This window comes from Nyctibius grandis, chromosome 6 (genome assembly GCF_013368605.1).
Source record: "Nyctibius grandis isolate bNycGra1 chromosome 6, bNycGra1.pri, whole genome shotgun sequence".
Taxonomy (NCBI): Eukaryota; Metazoa; Chordata; class Aves; order Nyctibiiformes; family Nyctibiidae; genus Nyctibius; species Nyctibius grandis.
In genome coordinates, this window is record NC_090663.1 from 30,605,414 (window position 1) to 30,625,441 (window position 20,028).

Below are 20,028 nucleotides of genomic sequence, written 5' to 3' on the forward strand. Positions count from 1 at the left end.
AAAAGTTCTATGTAAATTTCTTTTTGGTGGACAGCCTAGTGTAATCCATACAATTTAGTTTAGTTCACCCAATATCCACAGACTTACAGCTTCATTGAAATTTCTAAACATTTCCAATGACCTAGAAGTTGGATAGGCATTTAATTTGAAAAAATGTAAAATACATAATAAATTTAAGCAATAAGGCTAAATACAGTTTATTTTATAATTAAAACTAATCCATTACTAATTATTCAAGAGCTCCATGTTCTTAAGTTTCTTTTATCAAGGAATCAAGCAGCTATTATAATCTTTGCTTTAAGTGACAATGGAAGTGATAAGGACTGTTCCACTTATGCCCAATAATGCTGTCTCATTTTTAAGTACTTTACAAAATTATAACTTATCACAGTATTGTGTAGATTTTGCAACTAATAGTTTCTATTCTATAAATGGAATACAGAGGAATAGAGAAAAATTATTTTCTGAATTCAGTTGCACTGCACAAAATACAAAAATTCAAACCTTTGCAAAAGCCTAAACATGTATTTAATATATATATTTTTAAACATAACTCCATTAAGACTATGATCTTATGTACTGGAAAAATATCATACTTTTCAAACAGAAACAAAAGCAAAATTCCAAATTAATATTTAATAGCAAGATTGAAACTGTTGTTACAAAGTTAATACATCTTTATTCAAAGTCGACTAAAAATAATTACAATTTTCCCTATGATAAGGTGAAATTGGATGACAGGATTATTAATTCCAGACAATGTCTTCCCAAAGGATGACTAACAGTTTATCCTTTTTGTCAGGAAGATCAATCACACTGAAGTTGGTTGTGACAGGACACAAGAGTGTAATTGCCTCCATTACCCTGACAGCCTCTCCCCAAAGAACCTCAAGAGAATGAGGTCTACAACATACATATTAGTAGCAGTATATATTATTTGTCTTGCAAATGCCAGTCTCTGTGGGTTATCTCTTTGGCTGGCTGCTGTAAGTGCTTCTCTGTGAAGAACAGGTTACCAGACTGACTGGCACAATTGGAAGTTAATTTCTTAAGGAATTGCTGCATAGAGACTAAATTTATATCCCCTCAACCTCGCTGCCTGTTTTACTGCCTTGACTGAAAAGACTGTAGGCATAAGTGGGATTTACAGCATAATTTTCCATCATTCTGCAGTGTCTCTTGTTCCAGCATGGCACAAAGACAATTTATAAGGAAACTTTCCTTGCTGATAATATTAGAATTATAATCTATTTCTGATACCCCTGGTTACTAGACACTGCAGACACTGTACAGAGAGCAGAAATTAAGAAAACTGCATTTGTGCAGTTTATGTACCTTTTCTGATACTGCTAAGCATCACATGTTATCTGACCTCCTTGAGACACATGCACTGCAGTGTCCCATACAACTTTTTTTGCCACTTCCACTGTTCAAAGTAAAGACCAGGTAACACTGAAAAAGCATATGGTACCAGTATGGTGTGAGGTGGTAGCAGTATCTCACTTGATATCCTTCTTCCTATTCTGCTGATTCAGTCTCAACACCATCCTACTACTGGGCTTATCTAGCAAGCAAGATGTAAGTTGATGATCAGCTTAAAGATGGTAGAGTTATCTGAACACCTGAAACAGCCAGCTCAGGGTGAGAATAGTTAAGAGTGGTAGCTCTGTCTATTGCAAAGGTACAGCCTGGATGCATTCACAAGGTCTGTAATCTGATCATCACCATTTCCCACAACAAGAGAAATATAAAGAATGCTGGAGAGAGTCAATTGGCTGTCAAAAGTGTTTATCAACAGCTTATTCAGAAGTTGAGGGATATCTCAGCTAAATTACTGCCCTTACCTGCAAGTAACTGAAATATCCAGGCACAGATAAAGATAAGGATTTTGGTGACTCTTAGGAACCTAAATCCAAGTGACATTTAGACAATCCCTGCTTGACTATGTAACTTCCTGCAGCCCGCACTTGCCTACCTTTTCATATTAAAGTCTTCAAAGTCTGCCTGCAGTTTTACTTCTGGTCATGCTGGAATATAGCAGCTTAGCAGCTACTCATGGCACGCTTCCCTGAATTCCATAACCTTGGTTTGCAAAGCCTGTATTAGGCCCCCTTGGGAGATCTGAGCATAGGTAACAGAGCAATAACATAGCTCTGTTACGAATACAGATCTCCCAAAACACAGCGGCCATAACTACTTTTGAAAGCACAGCCAAAAAAAAAAAAAAGAAAAAAACACCAAAAAAGAGAACAATGGCATAAAATTACCCTTTCTAACAGTGCAGTGGTTACAGTGCTTCCGCAGGAAATGGGGCTGTTGAGTTCAACCCCCTCTTCAGCCTTAAGCAGTTAAAAATTAGATCTATAACTCAGCAGAGTATCACAGCCACCTGAACATAGACGCCTCCTGAATCAGAGCACACTATCCCTTGCAGTCACAATATTCTGTAAAAAAGAACACAGTTCTGCTGGGCCAGATAATACAGAGGAGGACCATCACTACGCAGCCCAGCGATTAGGGCACTCGGGAGCTGACTCTCAATTTCTTCAAGACAAACATAAGACCCAGCTCATTTTGCTAAAGGAATGACACCCAATCAAGATGCACTTCTTGCAAATCCCAGACAAAAGTGCCCAACTCTACCCAGTGTAATACAAGGTAAATGCTGACCCATGACTCCACAAAGAGTTTGTCTTAGGAGTAAAAAACTTCTTTTATCAATAAACAACAAAACTGTATTCTCAAAGAATTGAGAAAACACACAGAAGTAGTATTCATTATCAATTTTTTTGAGTCTTCTTGTGAAGAGGAGGTGATATGGAATATTTTGGAGGTATGTGAGATCTTAGTCATCCCAAGCACAGGTATATAACTGAGAGCACAGTTACCACCACTGTTGTACAGATGCCTCAGAGTTAACCTAGGAGAAACATTAAATGTGTGCCAATGAAAACAGTGAGCTTCTTGTTGTCCTTTCTGTGAGAAATTTTTTCTGAAGACTATTGGCATTATGGATACTAGCTACTTCAGGCAAATGTTCACGCTGAAGGAGAACCTCAAACATTTTCTTTCTTGTCAACTCCTGAAAGCAACAATAAACCTCAATCTTTGCATTGACAACTTACTACCACAGATTTTAAAAGGGACTGTTGTAACCAAATTTGCTTTCAGTGACTGCTCAAGAAAATGTTGGATTGTGAAAGACATGCTTCTCTAAACACCACAAATTGCTAGTTTTGTGTAATAGCAAAGTAAATATTTATAGGCAACTAAACAGCATGTTGTATTTTTCCCTTCTACAGGAGAAGACCTCAAGAAAAACACTAAACCTATTTAAAATCATCAGTGACTCAGCAAGCATAAACTTACTTTTTACAATTTTCCAGTTTTGCCAGTTTTCCATCACTTAAACATCTACATGGGTTTTTTCCATCAATTTCTGTGGTGAATATGAAATAAAACTAGAGATAGTGCTAATAGTTCCCATATCACCAATGAGAATTTAAGTGTCCTATAGATAAAAAAATGCATTATACCTCTTCCTTATATATTCCCTGATACTATTTCTTTTCCTCTTGCCACCAAATATTGCAAAACACAAAGAATATATGCAGCAGTTTTAAGCGCTCTAGTATGCCAATGCTATCTGAATAAACTTCAGACATGCTCTGTCCTCTCAATTCTAATAAATAATGGAAGAGAGGCATAAATAATGGACTAAAGGCATAAATAATGGAAACTTCAGAGAAAAATGGGCCTGTAGAAGGAAACAGGGGTGCTACATGCTTATTCACTTGGCTCACTTCAAGCTTCCAGGTTAGTGGCCAAGATAAGAAACGTCTCCTTCAACTCTCTGTAGTCAATAGTTTCTCTGAATCATTCTCTAAGCACGTAAGACTGAGGTACCCTGTAGATATACATTTATCTCCCTTTCCAACGGAAGGGCAAGAAGACTTAGAAGCAGAATCTTGCAAGTTCTCTTCCTACCACTGTTGTTAGAAAACTCGATTCAAGAAAGACTTTTTGAATTAAATACTCTGTGCACCGTAGTTAGGAAATGTCAGTGTATGGTTTTTAAGGCAACGAGTCATTTGCTTTTAATACAATCACGTTTCGTATTAAACAAGAATATAGTCAGAATACAGGACGCTTAAAAACATCAGATAATTTCTTCTGACAGCTAAAAAATTCTGTCCCTAATGAAATGCCACTAACCATTGCTTACCTGAGTGCCATTCTTTCAGCAATGACGGCAATAAAGGAAATAAAATGAAGTAGCTCTGAGCTAATTTCAGTGCAGATTTTTTTAAAATCCTAAGCTTATCTAGGACTGCTGGACCAGACTGCTCACAGTTGTTTTTCTAAAACCACAGAGGTGGAAAAAAGATGGGAAAAAAATACAGTCCCATCTGACTACAGAAAACCCAAAAATTCATTGGACCAAAATTCACAGCTTATCTTCTGCAAGATGTGGGGAGACTTTGATCTCATGGGTGTCATTTCAATAACATGTCTCTCATATTAAAGCACAGAAATGACAGATTACATTAAGATTTATGGGTGAAAAGCCTATAGTAGCATGCAATTTTCCTTTTGGACACAAAAAGTGTCTAAGTTATTAGTCTATAAAACAGCCTGAATCATGGTGTAAGCACTTGACAAAAATATCTCCTGCTGTTGTCACCACAAACCTAACAGATGTTCTCCCAATAAAGAAGTATCATTAGGGCTAACAGCCTACTGTCAGTATCTTCTATGCATGATGGGTGTCTACAAAGAAATTTAGAAGACAACTGTTGGATCAGAAGCATCTAAATGTCTTGAGCAAGCCACACCCCAAAGTACTATGTAGTGTTTATGCTGGAAAGAAGTGGAAAGAAGACAAGAAAGTACCACCATGAAATGCAGAAAGAATGTCATTAGGGGCCAGTAAACAGGTGGCCTTGTAGAAGTCTTCATAATGCCATTGAGGGATCTGCCACCCAGCCAAGTAATAGTTCATGTACGGAAAACATGTTAGATTATGAAAACTATCTGCAGGTCTTTCCATATCCTTTATACTGTTCCTCTTCTAATGCTGAAGCAGTGCTCTGTTGCCAGCTCCTGTGATTTTATTAACTCTCATGATGCTAGTCTTCAAGCTCTAGATGTTGGACTCACATGACCATACCAGGCATTACAGCTTTCCTTTCCCTGTAAGGGAAGATGGTTCCCAGTTCTCATGGCTACAGAGCAAAAACTGAACACGTGAAGCGTGAATGTTTAAACACACAAGGGTGTATATATACAGAAATTTAAAAATACTCATTCTTACAGCCTCTTTTGACCAAGTCACAACATTCAAATGGCTGGGAGTGAGTAACAGAAGCTGCAAATGTTCTACATTTTTTATCATTTCTGTCCTGTTCACATGAAAATTTGAGAGTCAGCAATGCACTTCAATTTGACTCCGTTATCATCCGAAAATTATAACACCATGCTTTAATAGTCACTGTAACAAGTAGAAAGTGTAAGATAAATCCTCCAAAGGTACAAGCAAAGTCACATGCTAGAAAGAGGAACAGGCAAAAAGCCACTGGAAACAAGGTTTTGCATAATCTTTCATTTTCAGTGTCAGAGGAATCAGAGAGCCAAACTGAAATGGATCAACCAAAGAACGATGTTAAGGCAGCACAAGAAATTGGATACTAACCAGCTTTTGTCTGCAAATACAAGTAATACTCAAATTCCAGTGTACACAAATTTAAGAACAAAAGTGCCATAGTTATTCTGAAATTAAATAGTGCAATTTAGGGAAAAAAACCTTTTCATACCGCAAGGCAGCAAATAAAAGAAACGCCTTTTCATACAGGAAGGCAGCCATCATGAGAAGCATGTTATTATCACATGAATTGTTATTTGCACAATGAAATGCACTAGTTTTCCTGATAGTTCAAGTTCACTGTAATCCTGTAACTTCTCCCAGGAAATTCGATATCCTCAGACAAATTACAAATTGTTGACATAATTCATTCAAAGTTCATTTGATAACCAGACCTTCCTTCCCATCCATGAAATAAAATACTCTGACTTACCCCTGTTTTAATCACTGAAATATAAACATATGGAGTCATCATACCAATCTCAAATATACAGTATCCCAGTAAGGGAGATGTCATGTAAAGCTAGACACATCTTTCCAAAAGAAATATTTGGTTGGAACACCTTTTAACCTTCCTGCCTTAAATTTTCACTTAAAGTAAGTAGAGTGTCAGTGATGCTTCCTTCTGTGTACAGAAGACACAATGTGTAAAGTAAGGTGATTTTTTTGCCTTTCAGACTACCATAGAGACTCATCAACCACTCCTTCTGCTCAGGTGACCTTTCAAGCTGTTATTAATCCAGCATGAGACACAGCGCAGTAAAAATTCAAACTGGGCATCACCAGAAGTCACCAGTTCAGACTAAGGAATATTGATGTGGTATTCTTTCCTTCATTTCTGTTGCACAAATTTGGGGTTCTTAACTCCTGACAAATAATTTCAGCAGTTTTGTGAGCCACTGAGACAACTTTGGAACTGAGAAATTGTGGAGATACGCATGAGAAGCTCAGAAGAGACAAGGTGACATTCAGGTATGTCTCACCCAGCTCCGTGACAACGCAGTTCTGATGCTGCTCCAGCTTCAGTATGAGACAGAGCCAGTAAGTTTGCAGCAACAAAATCCGAACACAGCTATGATGTTCCAGTTACCTGTGTGTTTGAGACCCTTCACTGCTGCCTGCCAAGCTAGATCTCCTGGAGTATGCCTACAGCACTATCCAAACAGCGTGAATGCAGACCCCTCAGACATAACCCACCCTCACTTTGGACTCTCTAGCTGAGGCATGACCAGCTATCAGAACCACCGACACTGAGTTCCAAACCTGTTTTTAACTGGGATGACAGATGAATACTGTGCTGCCAGTGGTGTTACCAGTGGCCAAGAGAGCTAGCTCCAGGTGCAACATCTCTTTCATAATTCATTCTTCCCTTTCTGAAGGCTTTGAGGGAGGTGGAAATAAGTTGGTCACTCAGATATAAGCACTACAGCCAGGAGATCTTGAGCTCTGAGAAGCTTATTCTCCTTTCATCTAGTTCTTTTGGGAAAGGCTCCAGTGTTTTATCTTGGCAATGTAGTGGATTGTAAAGGAACTTTGAAAAACATCTATTTGATACTGAAATAAATCTAAATAAATAATGTAATAATTGGTCTCCCTGAGAATATTTGATTTAGAAATCAGAAAGTTATTCACATGCAAACTATTGACCTTGGTTCACCATTACAGGTGATCTATGCTTAACATCTCATGGAAAGTGGTGGAAGTGGAAAAGAAAGGATTTTCTTGGATTCCATGTATCTGGTGTGATACTGCTCTCCACCTCATTTAAAATGAGAATTAGACACACCATTTAGCCATCATATAGGGTCAGTACTGATCACTCTTCAAAATTTGAATTAGAAGAGAGGTAAAAAAAAGGATATTTATCACTACTAGAGAACAGTAGTATCACCTCTTCAACAGCAATATGTTTGAATCTCTTCCTTTTTCAAAAGAAGTGCTGCTGAATAATGATTCCACTTTGGCATAAATGTTAATTGTTTACATACTTATATATTGTACATATTTACAATTATTTATATTTTCACTGATGTAAACCTGCAACTACAACAATGGATGCTTCCCATATTTACAATGGAACTTTGTGGAATTTTCAAGAACATTCAGATTAAGAAATAGTTCAGCTGATGGCAAATGTACTACAGTTCTAAGCTCTCTCTTCTTTATTACTAACAGCTGGTGGAAAAGATGTGTGGTGTTGCATGTCTCGTTAGCTGAGCAAGATTTAGTAAACATATGGAAGATATCAAAGATTTTTCAAAAGCTGAAGTGTCTGTGGAAGACATTCATTTTAAGAACTATGGTTAGCATTATCTGATATTTCTCAATACCAGAACATGAACATCCATTCAGCCTACCTCAACAGGCAGTGGGAAAGTGTTTTGGGGAAATTAATCTTTAATTAATGCAGAATTTATGCTTCGGGGGTTATTTCAGTTTCTAGGGCTTGCGAACATTACTCATGAAAGTTTCAACAGTGCCATGCTGTTTTTCTGAACACACCCGGAGACCACTCTAATGCCTTCCTGACTACCCAGACGTTCACTGCATTGAGGTTTCCTAAGCAAGAAGAGCAGTGATGGCAAGTCTCTGGCCATACGTTGCTGAGAATCACAATTCAACAGGCAGGGGAGTAACACAGCACTTGCTTCAGAATCACAGAATCAACCAGGCTGGAAGAGACCTCTGGGATCATCGAGTCCAACCATTGCCCTGACACCACCCTGTCGACTAGACCATGGCACTAAGTGCCATGTCCAGTCTTTTCTTCAACACATCCAGAGATGGTGACTCCATCACCTCCCTGGGCAGCCCATTCCAATGTCTAATGACCCTTTATGAAAAGAAATTCTTCCTTATGTCCAACCTGGACCTCCCCTGGCAAAGCCTGAGGCTATGTCCTCTTGTCCTATCACTAGTTGCCTGGGAGAAGAGGCCAACTCCCACTCCACTACAACCTCCCTTCAGGTAGTTGTAGACTGCAAAAGGTCACCTCGGAGCCTCCTCTTCTCAAGGCTAAACAACCCCAGCTCCCTCTCAGCCATTCCTCATAGGTCAGACCCTCCAGACCCTTCACCAGCTTGGTCGCCCTCCTCTGGACTTGCTCCAACACCTCAATATCTTTCTTGAAGTGCGGGGCCCAGAACTGGACACAGTACTCGAGATGCGGCCTCACCAATGCCGAGGACAGAGGGACGATCACTTCCCTAGACCGGCTGGCTACACTATTCCCAATGGAGACCAGGGTGCCGTTGGCTGCCTTGGCCACCTGGGCACACTGCTGGCTCATGTTTAGCTGGCTGTCGATCAGCACCCCCAGGTCTCATTCCACCGGGCCGCTTTCTAGCCACTCTTCCCCCAGCCTGTAGCGCTGCATGGGGTTGTTGTGGCCCAAGTGTAAGACCCGGCACTTGTTGAACCTCATGCCGTTGGTCTCGGCCCATCTATCTAACCTGTCCAAATCCCTCTGTAGGGCCTTCCTACCCTCCAGCAGATCGACACTGCCACCCAGCTTGGTGTCATCTGCAAATTTACTGAGGGTGCATTCAATCCCTACGTCTAGATCATCTATAAAGATATTGAACAGCACCGGCCCCAGAACTGAGCCCTGGGGAACACCGCTAGTGACCGGCAGCCAGTTGGACTTTGCCCCATTCACCACCACTCTCTGGGCTCGGCCATCCAGCCAGTTTTTAACCCATCCAAGAGTCCACCCATCCAAGCTCCGGGCAGCCAGTTTGTCTAGGAGGATGCTGTGGGAGACAGTGTCGAATGCCTTCCTGAAGTCTAGATAGACTACATCCACAGCCCTGCCCTCATCTACTAAGTGGCTCACTTTGTCGTAGAAGGAGACCAGGTTGGTCAAGCAGGACCTGCCTTTCATGAATCCATGTTGGCTGGCCCCAATGCACCGATTGTCCTGCATGTGCCATGTAATGGCACTCGGGATGATCTGTTCCATCACCTTGCCTGGCACCGAGGTCAGGCTGACAGGCCTATAGTTCCCTGGATCATCCTTCCGGCCCTTCTTGTAGATGGGCGTTACATTTGCTAATTTCCAGTCAGCTGGAACTTCTCCAGTTAACCAGGACTGCTGGTAGATAATAGAGAGTGGTTTCGCAAGTTCATTTGCCAGTTCCTTCATTACTCTGGGGTGAATCCCATCCGGGCCCATAGCCTTGTGGGTGTCCAACTGGCACAGCAGGTCACTAACTGTCTCCTCCTGGATTACACGGGGTTCACACAGCCCCCCATCCCTAACTTCAGGCTCTGGGGACCGAGTCTCCTGAGGACAACTGGTCTTGACATTAAAGACCGAGGCAAAGAAGGCATTGAGCACCTCTGCCTTTTCCTCATCCCCTGACACTACACTACCCTTCTCATTCAGCAAGTGCTCGAGGCTCTCCTTGACCCTCCTTTTGCTGTTGATGTATTTGTAGAAGCTTTTTTTGTTATCTTTGACCGTAGCAGCCAAATCAAGCTCTAATTGAGCTTTGGCCCTTCTAATCTTCTCCCTACATGACCTGGCAACATCCCTATAGACTTCCCAAGTTACCTGACCCTTCTTCCAGAGCAAGTAGGCTCTCTTTTTTTCCTTAAGTTCTAGCCTAAGTTCTCTGTTTAACCAGGCTGGTCTTTTTCCCCGATGGCTTGTCTTCCTACACACCGGGACAGCCTGTTCCTGAATATTTAGCAATTCCCTTTTGAAGCACGTCCAGCCTTCCTGGACTCCTTTGCCCTTCAGGACCGATTGCCAAGGGACTCAGTCCACCAGCCTCTTAAACAGGCTAAAGTCAGCCCACCAGAAATCTAAGGCAGAAGTTCTGCTCTTGCCCCTCCTTACTTCCCCCACTATCGAAAACTCTAACATTTCGTGGTCGCTACTCCCAAGACGGCCACCGACCCTCACATCTCCCACTAGTCCTTCTCTGTTCACAAACAACAGGTCAAGCAGGGCCCCTCCTCTAGTGGGCTCATTTACTACTTGCATGAGGAAGTTGTCCTCCACACATTCTAGGAACCCCCTAGAATGCTTCCTCTCTGCCATGTTGTATTTCCAGCAGACATCCGGCAAGTTGAAGTCGCCCACGAGTACAAGGGCCGGCGACCAGGCGGCTTCTGACAGCCGCTTGTAAAACGCCTCGTCTGCCTGCTCATCCTGGTTGGGTGGTCTATAACAGACTCCCACTGTAATGTCCGCCCTGCCGACCTTCCCCCTGATCTTCACCCATAAACATTCAACCTTGTTATCCTCATCATCTCCCTCAATTTCGACACAGTCCAAGCACTCCCTAACATACAGCACTACCCCACCACCTCTCCTGCTTCGCCTGTCCCTCTTAAAGAGCTTATAGCCATCCATAGTTGCACTCCAGTCATGAGAGTCATCCCACCACGTTTCTGTGATGGCAACCACATCATAACCTTCCTGCTGTACAGTGGCTTCTAGCTCTTCCTGTTTGTTGCCCATACTGCGTGCATTGGTGTAAATGCACTTCAGCTGGGCTAGTGGTCTTGCCCCTGACGCAGGCCTGTCACCCCTAGGTTCATTTGTGGCTGCCCTGGTCTTATCCCCCTCCCCCATCGAACCTAGTTTAAAGACCTCTTGATCAGCCCTGCCAACTTCTGGGCCATAACCCTTTTCCCCTTCTGACTCAGCTGTTCCCCATCCGGCATAAGCAGGCCCGGTGCCATGAAAGCCGCCCAGTGGTCAAAGAACCCAAAATCTCACCTACGGCACCAGTCTCTTAGCCATGTATTAAGCTGTTGTACTTTTATAGTCCTTTCCCTATTTTCACCTAACACCGAAGGAATTGAGGAGAATATTACCTGTGCACCTACCCCCTTCACCAAATGCCTCAGGGCCCTGAAGTCCCTTTTGACAGCCCTGGGACTTCTCCCTTCAATCTCATCCCTACCCACCTGGAATACTAATAGTGGGTAGTAGTCAGAGGGCCTCACCAGTTGAGGAATCCTCCTGGCAACATCCCTTACCCGAGCCCCAGGGAGGCAGCAGACTTCCCTGTGAGTTGGGTCTGGCCTGCATATGGGGCCCTCCATTCCCCTTAGTAGGGAGTTACCTATAACAATTACTTTTCTTTTCTCCTTCTTGGAGCTGGTTGCAACCCTCTTACTTGGTTGCTTCTGTTTACGTAGCCCCTTAGAAGGTCCTTCACCTAATTTCGTGTCTTCCTGAAGCTCAGGTTCCTGCTTTGCTGGGAATTCAATAAGCAGATACCTGCACAAGAGCCATTAGCACCAGAAAGCAAAATTGGAAACCATAAAAAAAATTTTAAAAAATCTTAGTGGCCTAACATGTGACAATAAAAAGATTTTGAAAAAAAAAGAAAAATACATTTTCAGGGGATGGAGGGATACAGTTAGAGGAAAACCTCCTCTTACAAGCAGCTTTCAAGCCTGGAAAACTAGAAGGGACAAAAAGAAATCTTGCCTGCCCTGTGGCTCCCATTCTGCCGCCTGTGTAGAAATACCACCAGAAGCCCCATCCTGCACAAGGCAACTAGACCTCATAATTGGACATACCTTTTTTTTTTTCCTATTAATGCCTGGTCAGTAGGCTTCGCCTTCTGAAATTGAAGGTGACCAGCACATCATATACGTGCCATGCTCATTGCTGATTATAGAATCACTTAACCTATTTAAAATCAGAAGTTTTCAATGACATGAATTGGATGCCAAACTGGAATGCAAGCTAAACAAATGGCAGGAATCTTCTCAGAAGCATTTGTCTCCTTATGTTTCACGCATTTCTTATTCATTTTTCTCTAACATGTATAGATTATTCTTACACTATAAACGTCTGCCTAGAAGAAATTAAAATTTTGGCTGTTAATGTGGAATGTTAGCTTTACACTACTGACTTTCTGAATTGTGAACAAAAAGATACTAACCCTTGGACCAAGGATAAGAGCAGCAGCAATATTAATCAAAGGAAAGGACATGGTTACTGTCAAAGCAAAGCTTCATCTGTTCAGCATAGCTGGATATTTATTTGTCCTCTTCCCAAAGATGAAAATGAACTTATACAATGTCTCACAGGTCGATAACTTACTACCTATAAAATTTAGAGGTGACTCATTCATTTTTCAATAGGATATCACTTTGTTCAGAAACATGTCGACTTTCAACATTTTGCTTCAGTAAGAGGAAATAAAGAAAAAGAAGGATATTTTTTGAAACTACCAGGACATCTTGACAGAAATAACTGAAGAGGTGACTAGAGATTAAACCTATTCGTTATTGTCAAAGTTATGAAACAATGATCTGATACAGAAAACTCAAGATTAAGTAGGTTAACAAGGCACTTACATTTGTGTATGCATTTTTCTATGACTTTGATATAGTATCAAAGGTTTATGGATCACATAAGGATTTGTAGGATAAAAACTTCCATCTCAGTCACTGAAACAATATCAATCTGGAGAATTATTCTGTCAAAGAACAAAAATCCTACTGTATTTATGGCTAGGACTATTCAATTTAATTGTCATCCCTAGAACGGATGCCAGCTTTCCTCCCATTCACATTTTCTTTGGAAGTCTCCAAGAGTCACATAAAAATCGTATCTATGATGAGGAAAAAGCACATGGAAACCATCTGGGTTCTTAGCCCTTCCAGACCACTATCAACACTATTGCATATACTCTGACTTTATAGGGAAAAGAAGGATTGTTAATAACTTTTAAACACATTCAATCATCATTTCAGAGTTCCTTTCCAGCCTTGTCTACATGCACTACAAATTATTTAAACTTACACTTTTAAAATGGCTTAGCAGAGATAAACCAAAGCTTAAAAAAGGCATTTACTACTTCATTCTTTTGTTACATGGATGCTACAAATCAAATAGCAAGGAAAAAAAAAAAAAGATAGCTACTTACTCTACAGTTCCTGATATTATTTCAGATATATTATCCATTCAGACAATATTTGTACATGCACAGAACTAGCACCTTTCAAACCATAAGCTGTCTCTCAGTACTGTCCGTAACTCAACACAGTGTGATGGCAAAAACGCACAGGCTCTTAAGGCAAGGTGGGCTCAGCCATCTGTATTTCTTCCTGAAGATGCAAAAATGCAGGAGGTTGGGGAAAGCCTGACAACTGTAGCATGTTCTGCTTCTATAATCTACAGGTTCCACTGGTTCTGGGACAACTTTAACATAGGCAAAATAACCCACTCGGCAAAAGATTTGACATCGGAAGCAGGAGCAATGGAAGAAATCTCCGTGTCACACGACTGGCCCATGGAAGGCCAGAGCAGACAAAACTGTATCTTACAGATATTTGCTGTATTATGACATGAATGCAGAGCTGCAGGTCTGAGACCTGGCATGGAAAGCTCCTCAGTGCTGCTAGTGGTTTTATTTCCACGAGAATGCCCTGACTGCTTTCTGAAATCTAATGAGATGAACAATGCAAGGAGCATGTAAGTGATTTCTTACTGGTTCAATCAGAGGCAGAAAGGGGAAAAAATGAGAGTCTCTTTTCCTAGGAAATGCTTCCTGAGTCTGAGATGCTCTCAAGTAACTTTCAGTAATATTGGAGAGACAGTACAGGCTATTTTGAAACTAGGAGCTCTTTGAGGTGACAAGCATTGGCCATTGCTCTGGGCAATTACTATTACTGTGAAATCACTGTTAAGTTAAAACTCTCTGGTATAAAACAGATCAGACACGGAAGATTCTAGCACGTTGGTTTTTAAAACACTAGGTTCTGTATATGGCAGAACTGAGCGTTACAGGTTTGAGGAAGAGAAGAGAAAGACAGGCTTTGACAATCACAGACCAGCTGGTCCCAAAGCACGAGCACCGTTCACTGAGCATTGATCTTGATCCCTCTCTGAACTAGAACACATTAACTGGAATAGATGCAGTCTGATGCAGTCCCAAAGAAGGAAACCCATGTCTACCTTCACTTCCTTTCCCCTAAGGACTGGGTGAAGATGACACAAATGTTCAATATAGAAAATGCTTCTTTTGCAAGAAAAAGTGAGCCTTGGAATTCAGGAAGCGCAGTAGCTTATAGGAACACCTGCAATGATGCAACCTGACAGTCTTCTTTCCCACAGGTTTACAGGAGCTGTCGCTCATGGATTATTCTATGAGGAAAAGTTTTTAAAACTGTCTCAATTTCTGTGTCTGAAAAAAAAGCAGTACATAATACTTTAGCATGTATGCAAAGGCTGGGGTCCCACAGAATGCATATTGTTTTGGGAAACATGCTTTGCAATGAGGGACGAGGCTTCAATCATCAAAGCATAAACTTCACCATTCCAGAGCAGCTCTGGCAGCTCTGATTTTCAGCCTCTTTTCACTTTGTACAGGGCAAAGTGCTAAAAACTACCTTATGCTGGCAACAACACTAACAAAAATAGAGGATTATAAACTGTGTGGCACCTGAAGGAGCAGATGTTGCAGGGGTTCCACTCTAATGACAGAGACGGTGAAAAGGAACTGAAGGATGGGATCAGGGAAGAGGGACAGGGGAGCAGATAGCCATGGAGGTAACACTGCCACTTTGGTCAGTTGTGAGCAAACTTACTTTCCCAAGTTGATGCTATGACAAGGTGGCCACCACTTCTAGATAATTCAGCCCCTAATTACCTGGGCATCTGTACTGGGTGTAGGTGGGGTGTACTGGGTGCTGGCAGTGAGGTGATTGCAGGGGTGACCTCCATCAGAAGAAACCAGGTGCTATCCTGTAGTGGACATGGCCATTTCCAGCTGTCTCCTCACCATAGGACACAGCTGAGCACATCAGCCAAGTTGGTGGGGCCTTGTGAAAACGTATTTAAGAACGGGCAAAAAACACCTCAGGGGCACAGAAGAAGTGGAAAAAGGGCGAGAAACAGCACTGCAAACACCAAGGTCAGAGGAGAAGTAGGTAGTCCGTAGCAGAGCAGATACTCCCAAAAGGACTGCAGCCCATGAAAGATCCACACCAGAGCAGAGGAAGAGTGAGAAGGAGCAGCAAAGAACCACAGTCCTCCCCTGCACCACTCGTTGCCTCACTGAAGAGACTGAGTGCCACCTGCAAGTGATAACAAGGAGGGAGAAGAGGAGTCTGGAGTAAAGCTGAGCCTGGGAAGGGGGCGGGGGAAGAGGTGCTTTCCCCAAGTGCTTTAATGCTTGCTTCTTTTTTTGCTTTTGTTTCACAATACCTGAATCAGTAACTAAATATTTATAGTAATCAGTAATAAACTCATTTCCTCAAGTTGAATCTGCTTTGCCCACAACAGTAATTAGTAAATGATCTCATAGAATCACAGAATCATAGAATGGTTTCGGTTGGAAGGGACCTTAAAGATCATCTAGTTCCAACCCCCCTGCCACAGGCAGGGACACCTTCCACTAAACCAGGTTGCTCAAAGCCTCATCCAACCTGGCCTTGAACACGGCCAGGGAGGGGGCAGCCACAGCTTCTCTGGGCAACCTGTTCTAGTGTCTCACCACCCTCATAGGAAAGAATTTCTTCCTAATATCTAATCTAAATCTACCCTCTTTCAGTTTAAAACCGTTCCCCCCCTCATCCTGTCACTACTTGCCCTTGTAAAAAGCCAGATGTCACGTGGTTGAAGTCCCCCATGAGGACCAGGACCTGTGAACGTGAGGCTACATCTATCTGTCTGTGGAGGGCCTCATCCGCTTGGTCATCCTGGTCAGGTGGCCTGTAGGAGACGCCCACTATAATGTCTCCCGTCCCTGCCCACCCTTTAATCCTGACCCATAAGCTTTCCATCAGCTCCTCCTCCATCCCCAGACAGAGCTCCACGCACTCAAACTGATCATTGACATAGAGTGCAACACCCCCTCCTCGTCTCCCCTGCCTGTCCTTCCTAAAAGGTCTGTATCCCTCCATTCCAACGCTCCAGTCATCAGAGTCACCCCACCATGTCTCTGTGATGCCAATAAGGTCATAGCCTTGCAGGTACGCGCACGTCTCTAGTTCCTCGTGTTTGTTCCCCATGCTCCATGCATTTACATAGAGGCATCTCAGTTGGGCCCCCAACGAAGCTGCCTTGCGGCCTGAAATTCCTATCCATGGCTCTGCTGGCACTCTCCTGCCAACCTGCCATCCTTCTCCAGTCTCTGGGCACCTATTACTGGCCATGGCATCGGACTGGCTGAATTGGGATGGACTGAGCATCCCCTCCCCTGGCAAATCTAGTTTAAAGCCCTCTTTACCAGCTTGGCTAACCTATCTCTCAGCCTTTACCTTGACCCATGAGCTTTCTCACTCTCCTTCTTCCTATTTTCTCCCCCGTCCCACAGGATGGAGGGGGATGAGCGAGCAGCTGTGTGGGTGCTTGGCCACCCCACCACCACAATCAGAGCAGGCCGTGCTCCAGTGGGTGCTGAGGGCCAGGAGCTGCAACATGGATGCACAGAAGGAGAAGCCATAGCAGCAATCAGACAACACTTTCTGGTACCTATCCCTGGCTTTAACCTCCAGATATTCAGATTTCACAGGTAAAACAATCAGAAATAACAGCATATGCATAAATAAATGATTAAAAGCATCGCTTTAAATTATAGTGTCTTGAAACCACAGCTGAGGAGAATGTATCCCATCAGGGGAGCAGTCTTCTGCACAAGGCAGGCACAAGATGAAATCTAATTCAGACTTCAGACGTAGCAAGATTCCCATCTCTTTTTGAAACAGCAAGCTCTTGCTTGATTGTTGTCTCATTATTATTTTTACATTTAGGATATTAAACCATTATCCCCATTTCTTTCATGTTTGCTGACTAGAAAGACAAGCCGAAATTAAAAACACTACTTGGAAGGGAACTGCCTGTCCACAACGGAAGAGCCCCTGACAGCTGAAGGAGGAGGGAAGAACTCACCGTGAGGGCGTCACCGCGCGCCGGCCCGCGCGCAGGCGGGAAGCTCTCAGCGCCGCGCTGAGGCGCCGGCGCGCGCGAGCCCTTCGCGCGAGGGGAGCCCGCCGCGCGAGCGGCCGTGAGGCGCGGGGAGCCGTCAGCGCGAGGGCAGCGGCAGGGCCGGTGCGGCACCGAGCGCCACTGGGCCCCGGCGCTAGGACCTGCCGGAGGGGCTTCCCGGCCGCTCTATTTTTACTACGGTATTTTTTGCATTCAGACTTTCCACTGCAGGCGGCCGGGTCAGGGGATCCGCTCTGCCGGGGGAATCTGACAGGTCAGCCCAGCGAGAGTTATTTATAGAGGGGCGGGGGACAGAGGGAAGGGATGCGATCCGCATCATATTCTTCTGTCCCGGGGCTGCAGAGTGGGAGAGGCACCCACGAACGAGCCCTCCCGTCCCTCAGCACAGCCGGTGTGGCGGGGAAACGCCAAGAGCCGCGGCACGCCGCACCCCCCGGCTTGACCTGTGCTTGCCAGCCCGCCCCGCGCCGCCGCCCGCTGCGCCGCCGCTCCCCCTGGGGAGAAGGGTCAGTCCGGGCCGGACGGAGGACACGGAGGCTGCGGCGTGAGCCAAGGAGGCAAGACACCTAGGCAAGGCCCAGGCGCTCTTGCTTCCCCCATTTTTCCTCATGCAGCCCCTCAGAAAGTGAGGACCCACCTCACACACGTATTGACTCCCCCAGTTACAGATACCAGCAAGTGGAGGGGGACTCTTATGCCCTGGCACCCAGACCGAAGCTCAGGATGGTCCCAGACAAAACTGAACACTCTCACATGACCAAAATTGGCTGTGGGGGGTCACTAGAATTAAAAATACAGAGGCAATGGGGGTAGTCAGCTGAAGCCTATCTGGTCACTGTCTTCAGTTGTTGTGTGTGTGATGTCCTTTTCAAGGAGGATTTAAGCTTTCCTTGTCCTACTGTGACAATCCGTCACTTCACAAGGGGATATCATCCACCTTTCTCCCCTGGCACTGGAGAATTGTACTTACGTAGCCTGCTATTACGAGGTCCGCTTCTTTTTCGTAGGGAAAAAAACTGGGGCAAAGTAGAAACATCAGTATTTCAAACCGTAATCAAACTGCCCTACTCAAGCCCTGCTGCTTAGCTGCTTCGTCCTGAAGGCATTTAAAAATCAGGAGGCATCTGGCCGCCACATTTGGAAGGGCCTAGGCTGCATGTGCAAGCCTAGAACTGCCCTGCTGCAAGTGGCTTAACGCCCGCCCCTGCCAAACCCTGGCTTGCATTCAGAAACAAGACATTCATCTGGCCTTGTAAGCGCTTGCTGAGGATACCTGACACGCTGACAGGATTCAACTCTTCCCACACAATGTAGCGGTAGCCGCCATCTTTTAAAACCTGACCACACCAGGAGATAGTGCTCTTGTGTGTAACTGCCTCACAGCGCGTGCTATTCAGCCTGAGAGCAGATGACCTGGTATCCATGGCCTCCTGGTCCAGGTGGGGTCAAAGTCACAGCTCCCATCTCTTAAGGAAGTGCCTGTAGTGCTTATATTGTGTCTGCTGTATTGGCATGGCCTGAATCAGCTGCGCCTCAGCATGGCAAAGACTCACAGACCCCAAACGGCCACTAGGCCACACCAATGGAAGCACTGTGTTCCCACTTGTGTAGAAAGGGCTTATTTAGAGTTCAGCATTTGTTGGTTAGAGCAGTTGAGTAGTGGTGAGAGCAGGAGCCACTGGGTTTCTTCACCAGGTGTTTCTTCACCTTGCCTGTTCTGCCTTCTCCTGGAAGGACTGTTCACCTCCTAGTAAATGAGATTTCTGTCTGGATGCTTATCTGCCTCAGCCTCTGCATGCACTCCTCGCTTGGCCATGCAAGTAATGACAAGAAATTTTGCGTCTGGCAATACATGGACTTAGTAGAACAGCAGGACAGTAATGTTCCTCGAGGGAGCAGAGTGCTAAGACCTAAACATATATATCAGCTTAGCAAAAAAAAAAAAAAAAAAAGAAAAAAGAAGCTCCTACATTCAAGTAAGCCTGCATTTTTAAATAATTACTGGCACTGTTAACCATCCTGGCTTTCATTTGTATCTGCAGACATCATCTAATACATAATTAATAGCTAAACAATAATACAGATATCTTAAACCGCCCTGTGTGCATTGCACATTTTATAGAACACCTCCAATCATGACACATTTCAAACCATCTTATACTTCTGATTCACTGCACACTCAAGTTATCTACCACAGGCACACAGTCGAGTGCCAGCAAAAATTTCTGGAGAGGAAGGGAATGCTTTCTTCAGTATTTTATAGTCCCAGCTCCAAAAGACTGAGGAAAAACAATGTTTTGTCCTGACGGTCCCATCAGATACTAACAGAGCACAAGCAGATTAATCTGGGCAAGCGAGCTGTGCTGCCTGGCTCACCACCCCGAGAGCCTTCTCACGAACATGAGTACTGGTGGCTTCCTTAAAAATGCATGCTGAGCAATGATTATATGCGAGGCTGAAG

General features: G+C 43.8%; 1 protein-coding gene across 1 annotated transcript in view; it reads right to left on the reverse strand.

The window, feature by feature from the left end:
• The window catches only part of CORIN (corin, serine peptidase), a 170,461-nt gene that overhangs the window by 148,389 nt on the left and 2,044 nt on the right, over nucleotides 1–20,028 (reverse strand). The gene's annotated exons all lie outside the window — the stretch shown is intronic.